This window comes from Oxyura jamaicensis, chromosome 11 (genome assembly GCF_011077185.1).
Source record: "Oxyura jamaicensis isolate SHBP4307 breed ruddy duck chromosome 11, BPBGC_Ojam_1.0, whole genome shotgun sequence".
NCBI classification, from domain to species: Eukaryota; Metazoa; Chordata; class Aves; order Anseriformes; family Anatidae; genus Oxyura; species Oxyura jamaicensis.
In genome coordinates this window covers 12,678,153-12,694,653 of record NC_048903.1, presented here as the reverse complement: position 1 = coordinate 12,694,653, position 16,501 = coordinate 12,678,153, and the positions used below count along the sequence as shown (strand labels likewise).

Sequence of the window (16,501 nt, the reverse complement as noted above, 5' to 3'; positions counted from 1 at the left end):
TTTAATGCAGCTCAACTGCTGAAAGCTAACAGTTTCCTTTTTTTTTTTTTTTTTTTTCAAGCAGAAAATCAGAAAATATAGAAAAACAGCTACACTATTTATAAAGCTTTTCCTTTTCTCCCATGGACGGAGCTAAGGGACAAATACCTCATCGTCCCCTAAGCATGGAATACAGATCTGAGGCCAGCACATGCAGCAGCTAGCTGGAATGCTGCTCGGCTCAGAGTCCACACATTCTCTGTGGGTAGGGCTTCTTTTCAGACACTGCACAACATTACACATGCAGGGAACTGTCACAACCATTTGCTGTGACTGTTTCTAGAATTTTTTTTAACTCATGATCTGAGAGAGATGCTCAACATCATTGTTATTTCTGCACACAGATTTTATTCCTCAACGACAGCTAACAGCATCTGGGTGGGCATTTCACCAAATTGCAACATCCTGATGTTTTTTCCATTGTTGCTTAGAATTACACAACGTGTAATTTTGAAATCCTAGGTTTTCCTTAGAAATCTGTAAAAATCCAACCCTGCTTCCCACTTCCTTAAGTGGGAGAATGGATACCAGCCTTGAACTAAGAAACACCTTTTCACAAAAGGAGGAATTCCATTAACAGATTGCAGTCACATACAAATGAACATTCACAATTTTGGTACTGAGTAACAGCTCTACCAGAGTAAAGGAAAAACCATGCAACACACAAGATTAAATCACTTCAGTGGCATACATGAATGGAAAGGGACTCCAAAATGCTACCATGTAAGTTATCAGTTGACATATGTAAGACTGAGAATTGTTAAAACAAATCTAGTCCGCACACTGAAGAACATCACGCATAGGGGGACGTCAAAACGTTTGCACGGAAATAGAGTATTTCTCCCTAAATAGTTGTGAGAAGAAGCTGTCAGGGCACTTCTAGCTATGTGGATAATAGGTCTATGTTCTTTAGTTACAGTTGTTACTTATTTTTGGAAATGCAAAGCTAACAAATTTCTATTTTATCATAAGCAAAGTCTGTTCTGCTACCACTAGAAAATACAATCCATCCCTATTCCTAATGGAAATACGCTATGCAACTAATTAAGAACTCATCCATCAACAACCTGAAAAATAATAAAATTATGACCACAGACTACAGCACAGCATAGAGCCGGAGTATTGGCGGCTCCACCACGCATCAGCTCCACTACCCTTCTGCATCCTCGCACTGAGACTGCAAAATGCAGAGGCACAGCAGAGAGGTGGTATCAGCTCTAACAGGCTAATCTGAAAAGTCAGTCTGCTCGACTAAACTTCAGACACGAATGTGAATGACTGCTTATAGATGACTAACAGACAAAAATAAAGAGCCAGCAATGATTATTTTAATGACAAGACCAGTCACGGAAATGAAGTCTAGCCAATTTCAAATTTCTTTCATTATATTTATAGCAAAAATAATCCCAAACATTCATGCTGACTTCCTGTGTGCTATTAAATGACCATATGCCAAATTATAATAGACTAAACAATTTTTTCTGATTTGTCTAGGCTACAACTTCTGGATGATACATTAAAACAGCAATTGTTCTCAGGAATACACTTGGCAGAAAGCAGTCAAGAGCACGGTGTAGCAATATAATAACAGATGATTATATTCTGAAATGTTTTGCAAGAGTGTCAAGTAAATATAGCAAACTCCCAGTCCAAATGAGATTTTTTAGCTGTAATTAGAATTAGCTGAAAAGATGAACAATTTATTTTACAATAATTTTTATTGTCAGATGAAAAAATGAATAGTTTTTAATGACAGCGTAAATATTGGATCCTGGTAGCTTTGGAGGTCAGAACGCCCAAGCTCTGGGCAGAAGGATGCAGCACCCACACAGTTGGAGGAGCCCCTGCAGCCCACGGCAGGGAGGGACCTGCTGTGGCCGGGCAGTGCCCCAGCTCTGCAGGGACCCCTCATCTGTGCAGGCAGGTGTTGCAAAGCCAACCTGGACATTTCTCTCCTTTAGGACCAGGGCCATTCTGAAGTGGCTTGGGGCTCATGATCTGTGGCTCAACTTAAATGGTTAGTTCTTTCTTCCTTGAATACTACAATTGGGGTCATGAAAATGAACAGTTTCTATGGAAAGGAGGTAGGACAGAGATTTCCAGTTCAAATAATCAGTTAAGTCCCACTGAGCCCATACAGGTTAATCTTTAGGGCATATCCTGAATTTAACTGCTCTGGGAGTTTTTAATAAAAGACATGAACTGAGGGATGTGGACTAGTTCTGTGTGCAAGTGTACATCTGTCCCATACTGATATGCATTTGTAAATGTATGTGTAGCAGCATGAATACAGGATTTAAACATGGCATGTATTTTTATTACCTTGTAGAAATGCTGTATTCTAATACCTGATGCCTAATTTTCGAGAAGTTCACATAATTAATATGAAAATATTTTTGAGTGAAGCTAATTCTTGCTGCAGAAAGCTATTCAGCCCTAACCAGTAAGTTTCACATATCTTGATAACGTAGTATTTGGTTTCAATTCAATTTTTCCCCTTTTAACACAGCTTTATTTTAACTCATTTCAAGAAAATGGAACCTAAACATTTAAAAATATCTTGGTCCCTTCTGATTATGAAACAAGATAAAATACTTAGTATTTTGTATGTTATTTTGTTTTTTATATTTTAAAAGTAACTGCCACGTTTGACTTAGTTCTATCAATTACTTTTTGATTTTAAACTGTACTGCATTCTCAGACCAACCTCTGAGTATGTTTTTTAGCTTAGACAGACTCATTGCAAACAATTCTTGTGGAAGAGAAGACATATCTCATTTAATTTACTTGAAACAATGTTTCACAAAGTATCAGGTCTGCTATACAGCCTACCCAGCCTGCATGACACACAGAAAAAACAGTTCCGAGAACAAGTCCTTCAGTCCTGAAAAACGCCAGAGATTCTAGGTACCCTAAATCTGGACAAGATTAGAATTAAAATTAGAATTATTGTATTTTCCCATTGTAACTAGAGTATGTCTGGTCTTTCCTTCCCAGTGCTACCTATATGACATGCAGAACTGAGAAAGGTGCAACACTGGCACCTCATCATTCCCAAGGTCTACTTTAGATGGAATGAGCTGAATTAGAAGTCAAGGCAATATTAGCTTTTTTTTTTTTTTTTTCTTAAAAACAAACAAACAAAACTTTCAGCTGCACTACAGTAGTGAAGGGCTTTGTGCATGTTATTCCAATCAGGAAATCATCCCATCAGGACATGGATTTTCACTTCCTCCAGTGAACCCCTTCTCTGACAGCAGCATCAGGACATAGAGCTCTATTTGTATACCAACAGAGTTCCTTCTCGACGTGCCAGAATCGTGGCCCTTACTCATCACATACAAAATAGAAAAAAGAAAAACTAAAGGACTCCAAACCCAGCAAACTGACTTTATGAATATGACAAATCCCATGAGACTAGTCATGTATATAATTATCTACTGGCAGTCAAGCATTAAAGGACAATAACCAGTAGTCTAATGTAAAACATTTTGTTTAAATGACAAGACCTCTGATCTGTGATACAGGAAAAGATTTTCATGTTGTATATGTAACTGGTAAATCTCGTTTTTCTCAATGTTTAATTCTAAAACAGACCACCAGCAACTAACTCCCTGTGAGCCCTTCGGAGGCACTGAATCTCTCTTCTTATTGAAGCATATTTCAGGTCTCACCGGAGCAAACAGCAAATAACCCTCATCTGAATGCAAATTGATATCAAGTCTTCTGTGTCACTCACAAAACATAATTAGGCTTTTGAGACAGAAGTAGTCCATAAAAGGTTTTTTTTTTTTTTTTAATCTTTAAAGATATTTGGGAAAATCTGTTAGTTATTCTACTAAATGATAGACTCCCCCCCCCATATTCCACTGTCTTGCCTGGGAGCATCATGTATAATATTTAAGTTTATATATAATATGCAAACAGATGAAACTTCTAGGGCTATACTGCTATAGCAAGGCTCTAGGTTATGCTAAGATTTGTATGTACTAAATATATAAATAAAATCTTAACAGAACTGGTGATTTTCATCTTTAGCAATAAAAGTTACCTTCAAAAACGCATAGTAAGCTTTCTAGAATCCTATTCTGAGTTCTGTAGAATCCTGTGCATAGAAATCTTAATCCTTTGCAATTTTAAATTATATTTTATAGCACTGTTTTGGATTACTGAGATGTTTAAAGCCAATAATCCCCAGCTGCTCCAAAGAATAGTTTCTGAAATGTAGCCATATTTTCCTGTAGTAGCTTTGAGATTCAGTGTTAGGAAGCCATAGACAAAGAACCATAAAATGATGGTTCTTTGAAAATAGAAGTCATTTTGCAAGAAAGAAGAAGAAAAATAACCTCTTCATGTTGTGATATATCCTTCAGTATTCACCTCTGAAACCGTCGTGGAAGGAAAGTATTTTCACCAGACTTTGATTTAATTTGAACTCATTCAAAGAGTGAAATTGCCATTTGGTGTTGCTCATACAAAGCAGTAGAAAGTAGGAAGACAACTTAGTACATTATGAAGTGAATGACATAGAAATAAGCCTGAGAGAGTGATATTAAAAGGCTTGGGAAATGAAAAATGGCTGTAAACGGAGTTTTACATTTACTTGCTGCCCCAGGGAGATCCACTTAAGATAAATGTGACAGAGGCTGTCTGTTTTTAAGCATAAACTCTGCAGGAAAACAACTAGCATAAGAAAGGTAGTCTTATTAAAGAACATGATGATTGATAGAGTCATTTGAAGTAATGACTAAGCTCTTCGTAGAGTTTATTTTAAATAGTAATTGCATTCTCACGCATCTCAGACAAACTGGAATTCTTATAATTTCTTGTAAATTCAAAGCCCAATATAGTTGCAGCCTATGCCCATGCTAGTTTCAATATATTTTCCTATTATGTAAGTGGTTATAAATGACACCTCAAGGAGGAAGTAAGTGGGATCTAAAGTCAACTTACTTCAAACTACTAATACTGTGCTCACATGTTAAGACAACCCTGAATATTTATTTTTCTCTAAGAATTTATAGCTAACACTTGTACTGTGACTGAGGGTCTTTTTGGTTTATGACAAAAATTAGACAGAAAGTCAAGATTAAGAAATGATAACTGAGAACGTAGCAAAAACTAATGACTACAGGCAGGTCTATTGAGCTACCAAACCCAGCCAGAATGAATTCTAGCAAATGATCAATTTCTGTTCTGATCTACAACCTCTTGCTGAAGGGCAAACATCCTCCACGTAATCAGAAATCTAAACTGAATCTGCTGTATTGTACTTACAGCTTCATTTCTAGAGGCAGCTTCAGCAGTGCTGTTGAAATGCCAGACAATTATAGCATCTTGCGTGGTCTTTATATAACCAACATCAATACGTAACTCTAAGGAGCACAAAAGCTATGGAACGTCTTTCTCTACAACACATTTTATAGTGCCAAAGCTTTTGGGTTATTTTGGTTGAAGTCCTACTATGTAGCGAAAACAGTTACCCAATGTGGATATTGCATAGTTTTTGCATACCCCCTGCATACACGAAAGCATGTATAATACATTTACCTATATATAGAAGTACTTTAGAATGGAGTTCATAGAAATAATTATTTCTGCAAAACATCTGAGCAGGGAATGCACTGCTAAATCTATAATCAATTTCTTCACTGCACAGAGCCTTCCTCTACAAAATGTTTTGCCACTTTGAATATAATTCTACTAGAATACTTGATCCCCTGGTCCCCTTCAATTTGATCTCCCTCAAGTAGGAAGGTTTCTGATAGAAGATCGCCACTTCAGAAGCACATGCAAACCACCTTGAAAAGACAGCAGTTTGCTTAAATCTAGCAACCATTGTGATTCTCATTTAGAGAGGCTCACATAATTAGATTCTCTGTAACACTTATCTTTATAAAACTTGACAAGTTAGTGAATTACCAAGAGTCTCTTTCATTTTCAAATACATTTGACAGAAAAAGAAAGGTGAGAGCTAAATTTCTAATCAAATTCCTCTCCTTTTCTCAGCTTTCTTGGAGCCGCAGAGGGATGAGTTCAGATCCTTCAGCCATGCACATGCAAGGTTCTTTCTGATTGCTTGCTTAACTGTTTGAGTTGAGTGCAAATTTCCTCCATAAAAAGCATAAAAGCCACTTTGAGATATTTTGAATGAACAATTGAATCAATAATTAATTTTTTCATAGGCAGATATTGTCTGTGAAGAGACTATTTTGGCTCAACAGCATGAGGCAATAACAACAGAATACTCAAATACATTCTTAATGCAGTGTCAATAGCTCTAATAAAAGACACCATCACTGTTTAGGTACCTAACGGGAGGCTAAAGCAGACAGGATCAAAGCTGCAGATTTAACTGATTATTTAAAATCCATTAAATCACAAGATTATAATTCAAACAATATTTTCGTGAGTAGCTCCTGGGATGTCTTGTTGCAAGTAGTCACCATACAATTTTTGCACTTTAAAAAAACCACATGCATAAACAAAACACCTTCATTTGATATAACTTTCTCTTTGGCTCCCTGTGCAGCACGATCTGCTCTGAGCACAAATGAGAGGAGCCATTTTTATGTTCACTGTTCCAAGTGATGCAATCCAAGGCTATGAAGACTAAAACATAATTCCCAGTATTACAATAAAAATAAAACAAAACAAAATAAAATTTTAAAAAGGCAATGAGGTGCTGAGGTGCTGCAATTAGATGCTAAGCATATAAATAGATGCTAAGCAAAAAAAAAAACAAAAAAACAGGCTTGACAGCTTGCAATTAAAATTTGTTTTTCATGCAAGTGATACATGTGCAAAAAAGAGCAAATGATTCAGTGTATTTTGCGTGAACATAATTCATTCTAAGTCAAACCTGTTCAATTTTATATTTCTAACTGATCATACGGAACACTAACACATATCCCAGAGAGTATGGATTGGCCTATTTCTGACCTGTAATTACAGGTGATTGTGACAAACCACTTCATTGCTATTCTTCTGATAAACACTATTAACAACAAGAGCTGGGAAACAGTGGTTTCCTGCAGTTGGAATGATGCTTGCGACCTACGTGATAACGCAGAAGAGGCAAACTTCAAATATCTTGAACCTATAGCTGTTCTTGTGTAAAAACACTAGCTTCAGAAACTGATTTTCCACAGAAAGCTGATCATGGGAAATTGGCAAAAATGGGCATTTGTTTAATTAGATTAGTGTTATTCATGGCTGAAGCTATGAATCAGCGAGATTAGATATATTCTGGAAGTGCATTACTTGAATATGAAATACTCCACCTCTTGCCATCTTTTTTTTTTTTTTTTTTTTTATGTTAAGCGGAAATCTTGACCTTAACGGAGCAAATCAGGATTTGTGGCATATATTTACAGCTTAGATCAACATTCTTAGATCATTAACGTCCTTGTTAAGCAACAGGACAGTAGGAAAGTATTTGTATGTGAATAAACACATGGCCAGTCAAGTAAAGCTTTAGATTCTGGATCTGTAACAGATAGCTTTCTCTCTAATGGAGACCAGTGATGTGTGACTTAAAAATGAGCTTGAGGAAAAGAAATGGGAAAACAACCTGACACTTGGTAGAACTGCTGGATTGAAAGCAGCATAATTTTTGGATGGAATGACCTTAATATTAGGCAGCAACACACAAAAGAATTTATATTCATGGCAGTAAAATAGAGGCCAATAATAACAACAAAAAGAATTAACGTACATAAAAAAAGACTGAAAACTTCAGTCAAAAGGATGGAATTACACATTTATTTTCACATTAAATATATCCTAATGTTCAGCATATTTTGTACCAAAACGTTCTTTTCAAAAAGTTGTCGGGGTGATATCACTATTTCAATGCAACCAATTTCCTTTGAAGTCTCCCATAATGACAATTAAATAAGTTGCTCTTGTAGTACTTATGTTTTTTCTGGAAATGGAACTGTTAGGGTAAAGAGAGATGAGAGAGTCTGTCACCAAACATAATCTTTCTAAATGCATTTGTACATTTATGGGAAAAATGATGGAATACTTACAAACTCTGGACCTTTCTAGTTTTTTTTAAAAAGGAAATGTCTACCTGACAGTTGAAATAAGAAACAAACTAAAATGACTGCTGACAGTCCTGGGAGTGTATATAGAAAGAAAATGGAAGTTATGAGTCAATAGAAAGCTTTTAAAGACCATATGTGTTAAGCCCAAGAGACTGTGAACTAGAAGCCCAAATTACCATCTTAGAAGCAAGTGGACAAGATGAAGGTGACTGAAAGCCTAAGAGTAATGGGTAGGTGTACAGTATAAAATGCCATTCTCCATGCAAGCACAAATACATCATGTTTGTAAGAGCATGATGCTTTGGAGGCCAGGTTACTATAACTCCATTAAGAAAGTTCCTGCATGGCAATTCACCAGTTCAAACATCTCTAACCTCTGTGAATTTTATCTTATTAGACAGAGACAGAATGGAGGCTTTCACAGTTCCAGTGAATTTCCAAATACATAACTATGTTTCATCTGTACTTTTCCTCTTGCTTACAAGTCAGGTTAAGATTGTTAGTTACAGCATTTTGAGTGTGCCATAAATCGAGTTTTGTTTATGTTTTTCCTCAGTTAAATTTATTATACTTTGGTAAAGATTCTCCTATGTAGAAATCGGCCATATGCCTGCCAAGCAACCTGTGGCATCCAGTCACGTTATGTCAGTCTGTTCTGATTTAGCCATCAGAACAGACTGACATAACCTCTGCCTTGTTCTCTGCTCTAGTCTGGTATCTCAGCCTTCACAGAATCTGAATGCAATACTGGTGCTTGCTGGTTTTGCTCACATTACAGAGAATCTGCAGTTTTTCCTATAAAAGTCTACATAAAACCCATTCAGTGGGTATTTGCTTTTTTAGCTTATAATGCTTAATGCACTAATGCTTATAATGCACTTCTGTCTTCCTTTTTCCTTTAAATCTCTTTGGTAAATAATATAATGTTGCACAAGACTAGCCCACATGGATCAGTATTTGAATTTCTTTATGGTGTTTTTACAATATCACATCCAAGGATGGTGATATGGTGCTCTTCTAAAATGCTAACCCTGTATTTTCTTGCCATCTCAAAGAACAAAAGACAGTACTTTGAACCCAAAAACTCCAAAGAGGGAGCAAAAAGGAAAATGAATGATTTGGTACCATTTGTCCTTCACCTACAGCCAAAAATAGTTTCCTGGAAATCCAGTGGTCAGAGAGAATAAAGCACCAGACAGGCACCAGCTGGAAAAACTGGATCTGGGGACTCATCCAAGAGCTGGGAACATCTTTCTGAATAGACAGTCATATTTCTTGTTCAAATGCAATGGCTGTCAGGGTAAACATTGCCTCAAAAAACTTAACATGTTCTTTTAAAGCTATTTCTGCAAATGATGTGGACCCCTTCTGGTTTAAGCTTTACTAAGTGCTCAGATATAGACCCAAGGAATGATAAATGCATACTATAAACAGGAAAGACTCATTAGGAAGGTCATATGCAGGCACTTCTATATTATTTGTAAATAAAGCTATAACTAAACCTAACACATGCTAATATGAATGACTATGTAAAAAATGAAACTAATATATTTTCTAAATGCCTATTTAATAGTGGGGTTTAATTAAATAGTGTAAAATAATTTTCCACGTGTATCATGAGCTTGTTACAATTTCAGACCCTTGAAAGACAGTGAACATGGCATTAGCGTTGCTTGCAGTGTGCCAAAGACTCTGTGAAGCTGACAGCCTAGGCCTCAGGGTTCATAGGCTTCATCTGGATTTGTTTTGGCCTGCCTGGAACTTGGTTTTATTTACCTTGCTTGGATGTAATGGCTTATCTGAGGACCAACTGACTATTGTCTCTTTTTTTCCCCCCTTAGTTTTAGATGACTGTGTGGTGTAATACTGTTACTGTATGTATACATTTGCAAGGGACAGATAAAAACAACAAGTAGCTAATTTGTATAGAATGAAGTACCTATGGCCCTTGAATAAAATGCAGCATAGAGTCATGCATGGGATGGTATGAGGAGGCTCTGAAGTCCAGGTTCAAGATGTTAGTGAAGACCCCAGGCTGTAAACTGCTTACTAGAGCTCTGCTACCAGCCACTGAAAGAATTTAACCCCGGAAGGATTAAATTCAAAAGCTGTTTTAGGGATAACGCAGGGAGCACATAACACAAGACAACACGTGTAACACACCATTACAATAAAACTGGATGCAATATGGAACCAGAAAACCATGAAAAAAAGAGCAAGGTGTAGAGATGTGGAGTGTGTCAGAAGCACAAAAATGACTCCAGGTGGACACTAGGGTGGGGAAGAAGAAGGAGCCATCATCGTATTGCTCTGGGATGTGAGGGCCCTCTGTCCAGCCCAGGCTGAGGAAACCGTCTGAGAGGCACCTACCAGCCAGAGTGACACCAGAGGAAGGAAGATGCTAGGAAGCTTATGTGTATCACTTAACTGTACATAATATTGGACTAATGATTCTTTGTTTAGACTGTTGAGACTTCAAGGATAACAACACATTCTTGGCTTCTCATTTAAGTTTTGTTCCTTTGGCCTAAATGAACCACACAAGCATAATAAACTGATGGAGAATTCAAACAACCTAGTCTGTAACCTGGATGCAGCACAACGCTAACTGCTCACAGACAAAGTAGTTCACTTGAACAAAACACAGTATCATCAACTCTATGTGAGCTCACATTAAAGAAAATGGAGCCCATGCTGACAGGAGTTAACAGGATGTGGGGAGCAAAAGTTTAACCTAGATAATGACTGGACCAGCAGAGCACTAACCTCTGTTCAGGAGAGTTGGTTCTGACAGTTTTAAAAAGAGCCATTACCATTCTATTCCTTGCTGAGAAGCTTCCCCGCTTAAATATTTAACCCATCCTTATATTTGTTAAGCAAAAGCACTTCTAAGCAAATCAAATTGCTGCAGATCTACAAGGAGAAAAAAGGTCATTCCATTGTACGCAAGGTTTCTTGAAAACACAGCTATTGTACTGTACTGTTTATCCTGCAAGCAGCAAAGTAGCAGTAGGCACCGGGTCACTAGCTTTGCTGTGAACCAGCACAACACAGTCTTTTTTGAGCTTTCCTTGGAGTGAATCATTGTGATTCACCAAAAAGCTGTTCTCTGTGATGAGGCTGTTCTCTCCTGTGTCTTATGCAGGGCAGAGAGGGAGAGAAGACAAAAGCAGTAGCTTTGGACATGTGAACAGAAGAACATAATAATTAAGCTTGCAGTTAGTATCCAGTCTTGTAATGAACAGCTCACTAGTGAGTGCTAAATGTCTGTCCAAACACACACTGCAGCTCATGCACGATGCCTACAGTGAAACTTTGAAAACAGCTCTGGAGGTCTAGGGAGAGTCTTTTGGTTGGTCAGTTATTTTTACTTCACTGCTGCAGCCTCAGATCACAAAATGTAGCTTATAGCATGAAACTACGCCAAGATAGCCAGGAGGCCTGTGACCAGCAACCAGACTTCTGAGGTTATGCAATCTGTTTTTCTATTTTGAGGGGAGGGAAGGGAGGATGGGAGGCCAAATACCCAAGTTTCTCTTGTAATAATAAGTATAAGCTTGTGAAAGTCCAATGAGATCAGATCCCAGAACCGTCACTTTTCAGTATTTTAGGCTGTTGTTTGTAAAAGGAGATCGTGTTCATAAACTGAACCATAGAATACCCCAGAGGGTCAGTCCTGTGTTTGATTCCAAACATTATATTGGCTCAGGCTTTCCATTTTCTGACCTCCCTGTTATTCTGCTGAATTCATTAGAAGGTTGTGGCTACTGGCCAAAAGAAATGGTTAATCCATCCCAGACCCTACATTGTTTGAAATATCTTCTAAGACAGGAATTTATAGCATTGCTATAATAAAACTCAGATTTCAACATTAAAGTACAAGTTTGTGGTACTTGCCATGCATACCAGAATTATACAGAAAATCTGAACCATGAAACTCTGAGGAAATTAGGAAAATATGCAGTAACATCTAGAAAGAGGCCATTAAGATTTAGTTATGCCTTTAAGCAAGAGCTAAATCACAGATGATGCTATACAGGTAGCTGCAATGAATCTAAAAGAAATGCCACTGAATTATGAATCCTTTGGTTTTGCCACATGGAAGGATAGCAATTTTAGGCTGGTCTGGGGCACTTACTACCTTGGACAAGAAAAGTGGGACAGTCCTGACTGTGCCCTCGCTTGGCCCCTCCATGCCACTTCTCAGATCCGAGAAGGTTTGTTTTTTCTTTGATGCATCTACTTAGTGTGTTCTAGTCTATTCTCTTTCATAATATGTTTGTTATCATGCATTCAAAGAATAATGAAATATGTGCTTTCTATCCCAAAAGAGTGCATATTAATCTTACAGGAATTACACAGTACTGCTTTCATAGACAAGAAACTGTATTGCTTTTTCCTGTAAAGGAACAGAGGTATAGACTTAGCCTAAAACCTTGGAACAAACCTTCATTTATGAGACAAGGGAATCATTTTTATTCCACTGCATGAATTCAGTGGGCTGCCACAGGCCAGTCATAATCTGTTATTGTTTCCCTGCAACCTTGTACTATTAATTTTTCTTTTTAATGAACTGTCCAGTCTAGTTTAGCTATGGGAACTATGATGGAGCTGCAATATAAATGGTTTATGCCATGCCTTTGTCAAAAGGCTTTCCCCTAAAGCACTAGAATGTAATTGAAAAGCCATTTTAAAATAAAGTAACTGAATGGTTGCAAATGCAGGTTGTCAGGAATAAAGTGGGAAAATCCTATGCATAATATTAGATTTTACCAATCACAACTTGTGTGACTTTATTAGTGTTTACGCAAATTAGTAAAGCCACATAAATTGCATATGTTTGCATGGTTATATTGGGAAGTACTCCTGAAAGACACAGAAGCTATTTTTAAGAAGTTTTTCTTCCACAGTAACTAACACCGGAGCAATTGGTTTGATTAAATATCTCAAAATAATTAAATATGCTACATTTTGTTTTGCTTTATGGCATAAAAAATATGTCCATGTTTGAGAGAGCAGATAAGCTGCTGAGTAGCACCGAAGACAGTTTTCGTTGCACATGAAACCTTGAATGGCTAAGTACACAGCCTTTTTATATATATACGTGAGATATAATTTTTGCTTTTGCTTAAATTTTCTAGTCCTCTGTATTTTTGTATTGTTATTACTATTATGAAAGACCAAAGAGATGAACTATAGAGTATTTATAATAAAAGCTGACATCAATTTTCTCAATAAACATGCAATGAGTTCATTACATCAGTGATTTGAAGATCAAAATTGTTTCTGAAAAATGTTTAGTTTTTGGTTCCCACCTTTAAAATACCTACTGAAATTTTGTCCGAAATTAATTACATAGGAATACATATTGCCCAACTAATATCAAAATACTTGAAGTTGTTTTGACTTGCAGGAACTTGGGTTTTTGGTTATTTTTTTAGCCAAATGGTATGAACATTTCCAATGTCTTTTTCTTCTCTTATGGTCAGTCCCTGCAGTTTGTATAGTGCAGTCACTCCTTTGCTTAGTAAACCTCTTGCCTCCCGGGAGCCTCCAGAGTTTCCTGTGACATAGCCCAGCCAAAGTGCTCGAGCATACATGGCAGAGCACAATGTAGCCCAAATAAGGCTGGAATTTCCCAGAAGGCTGGGAAAAGGCAGAGCTAAGAGTTTGACAACCCATTTCTTTTCAGCATTGGAGCAGAAGCAAAATTTATGTCAATAAGACCTGAGTTTCAGTTCTTTCAGAAACCTTGATGATTTATAACAAAATAATGATTTCTCTGGTATCTGTTTGACCAGAATATACCTCTTATACCATTCTAACAATATTTCCAAAGGTGCTTGGAAATAAGCTCAAGCAAGCCTTCAGGAGCACCAGCAAAGCATAGGTAACAAAATCAGACTCCAGCTCATTAAGCTGAATGTGTGCAATGAGACTGACACAAGCAAATTCTTCTTGACATTACACTCTCAGGCCATAGTTTAAGAAGAACTTGTGGATTCGATGTACTTTGGACCACTATCCCACTAAAATCAAAAACTTTGCACTCATTTAAGAGCCTATGCCATTTAGGCTAGCAATATTCACCTAAAATGTATGCAATAAACTAATCCTGCAGACACGTTGGTTGTTCTGCGTTGTAGTTTTGTGGCTTAAAGTTGAGATTTCAAAAATGTAGGGCTTAAAACCTATATAAATAGCTACTTGTTGAGAACTGAAGTAAGATGTTATACAGACTACAGCAGACAACTGGAGGGAGAGGTAGCACTGTCTGTTGAGATATGTAGGCCTCATTAAACATGCTAGCATTGTAATAAGACAGGGTGATTCTATGCAACTGAAAACTAATCTCCTTTCCACATGGCATTTGTGCAGAAACAAAGCCACACAGCAATTTCCTTTCAATATCTACTCTGTATGCCAGGAGCACTGCATTTTTCCTATTACAGGCTCAGTTTACTATGCGACAATTAAAACAAATAATAAAAAGGATAAAATATCTGAAAGAGGCAATTTTTATATTATACAACATTGAATTTGTATATCCAGCAAGTGAACCTAGGTTTCTTATCCTGTATGAGATAGATTTTTAATTATGGCAGTATTCTTTTTGGGGGCTCTTGTGGATTGACCCCCATGGATTGAGCATTCATATACAACGTTTTTCAGAGTAATGTAATTGAGAAGAAACTCAGTCAAGCCTACTCTCACTCCCTTCAGAACCTCAGTACATAGACCCCATGCAGCATAGGGAGGAAATCGCTCGTCAGGATAATCCCACTTCAGGAAACTACTGATCATTTTTGGTGTGACCGAACAGCCAAGCCTACATCATAGCTCCAAAAGAGCTCAGTTGTGTCTTTCTGTCTGTGCTGTTCTTCTTTGTTCCATTAACAATAGTTAAACATGAATATTTACTTTGTAAACCGTTTGATTATCTGGATACTGCAACAGGAAATTTGCATTCCTGAACAGGCACAGCTGGAAACAATTTAAGAAAGAAAGATACTTCAAAAGAAGAGAAGAGAATTTAAGAAGCATATGGATGCCCAGGTTTACATGATAATCAACGAAAGCATGCTTGTTCCTCCTCTTTTGTAAGGAGCCACTTCACACTCCAACCAGAGAGAACATCCTACAGTCACTCTGCAGGAAGCTTGCTTTCAGAAATGATTTGCTTAAACTCTGAAATGTAAAAAAAGTCTTCCAAAATAGATACAAGTTTCTCTGATAAGACAGTTAAAAAATAATAATAATAATAATCTTGAGCAGAGACCCAGTCTGCTAAATTCATACTGGTGAGAGTGAAAAGATTTTCTTTAAGGTTATTAATCCAGTCATTTAATTTGTTAAAAGTAAATCTGTTTGGAAGTATAGCTCTGAAGTTAAGAACAAGAAGAGTAGAACAAACCCTGAGACAAACCATGAAGGGAGATATAAGAAAGTGCCAGAAGAGGCAAACTGAAACAGTTCAATGAGAAACTATGAGAAGATCCACATAACTGTGCATGGACAGGAGGCTCAATGAAACTGAAAGCACAACTAATTTAACGTATTTTTGCTATTTCTTTTTGATGCCCATGTATGAACTTGAAACCTAGTCAGGAAGTCTTTGGTCAAACTGAACCATCTTTAATTTCATTCAGTTGAAAAGCTGCATGTGAAAAAGAACAGAGCGTTACTTTCAAAATTTGGACCATGTGTTCAGTGAATGACAGGATATGAATCTCATATTGCTATTCCTAATAAAGAAGCAAAGGAGCTCACACATTTCCCAACTAAATTAAATTGAATACTGTTGATATCACTGTCAAATAGGCCCTGTTTCATCTTCACACTAATTGCTGCAGCCTACCTTAACAAGTTGGTGGAGACCATGTACATGTATCCTATATAGCTGCTCACAAGGGTGCTGGCCCATTTGGCTGCTAGAATTAAGATTTAAGGACATTTCCACTGAAATGAAGCATCTGTCAAGCAGGACTTGAGTGCACTGAACACGAAAACTGTGAATAAGTCAGCTAGACAATTTAATATCCTGGCTTTGTACTCTTTATCCAAGGCAATTCAGATGGGATCTTACCTTTGACCATAAAAATTATAATATTTATGTTATTTGTTATCTAATACATTTAATCTATTTCCCTGTTAAGTTTAAAAAAAAAAAAAGCATGAATACTTCTGTAGGTGGACAATTCTCACATCTGAGGAATCACTGGTTTCAGCAGCAGCACAACTGAAAGTCTCAGAGAGTATGAAAAATTAAAGGCATCACAGCAGCAGATATAACTATTTTTAGGTTTTAGGGTTTCCCATATTGCCCTATTTTCACACTTTCTACAGCCACCTTCTCTGAAACCCAAGAGTCACCACCGCATTTTTTTTCTAACCCAAGTCTGAGCATTTCC

General features: G+C 37.1%; 1 protein-coding gene across 5 annotated transcripts in view; it reads right to left on the bottom strand.

Annotated features, from left to right (window-relative positions):
* CDH11 (cadherin 11) overlaps positions 1-16,501 on the bottom strand; it is an 81,245-nt gene that overhangs the window by 23,586 nt on the left and 41,158 nt on the right. The window lies entirely within an intron of this gene.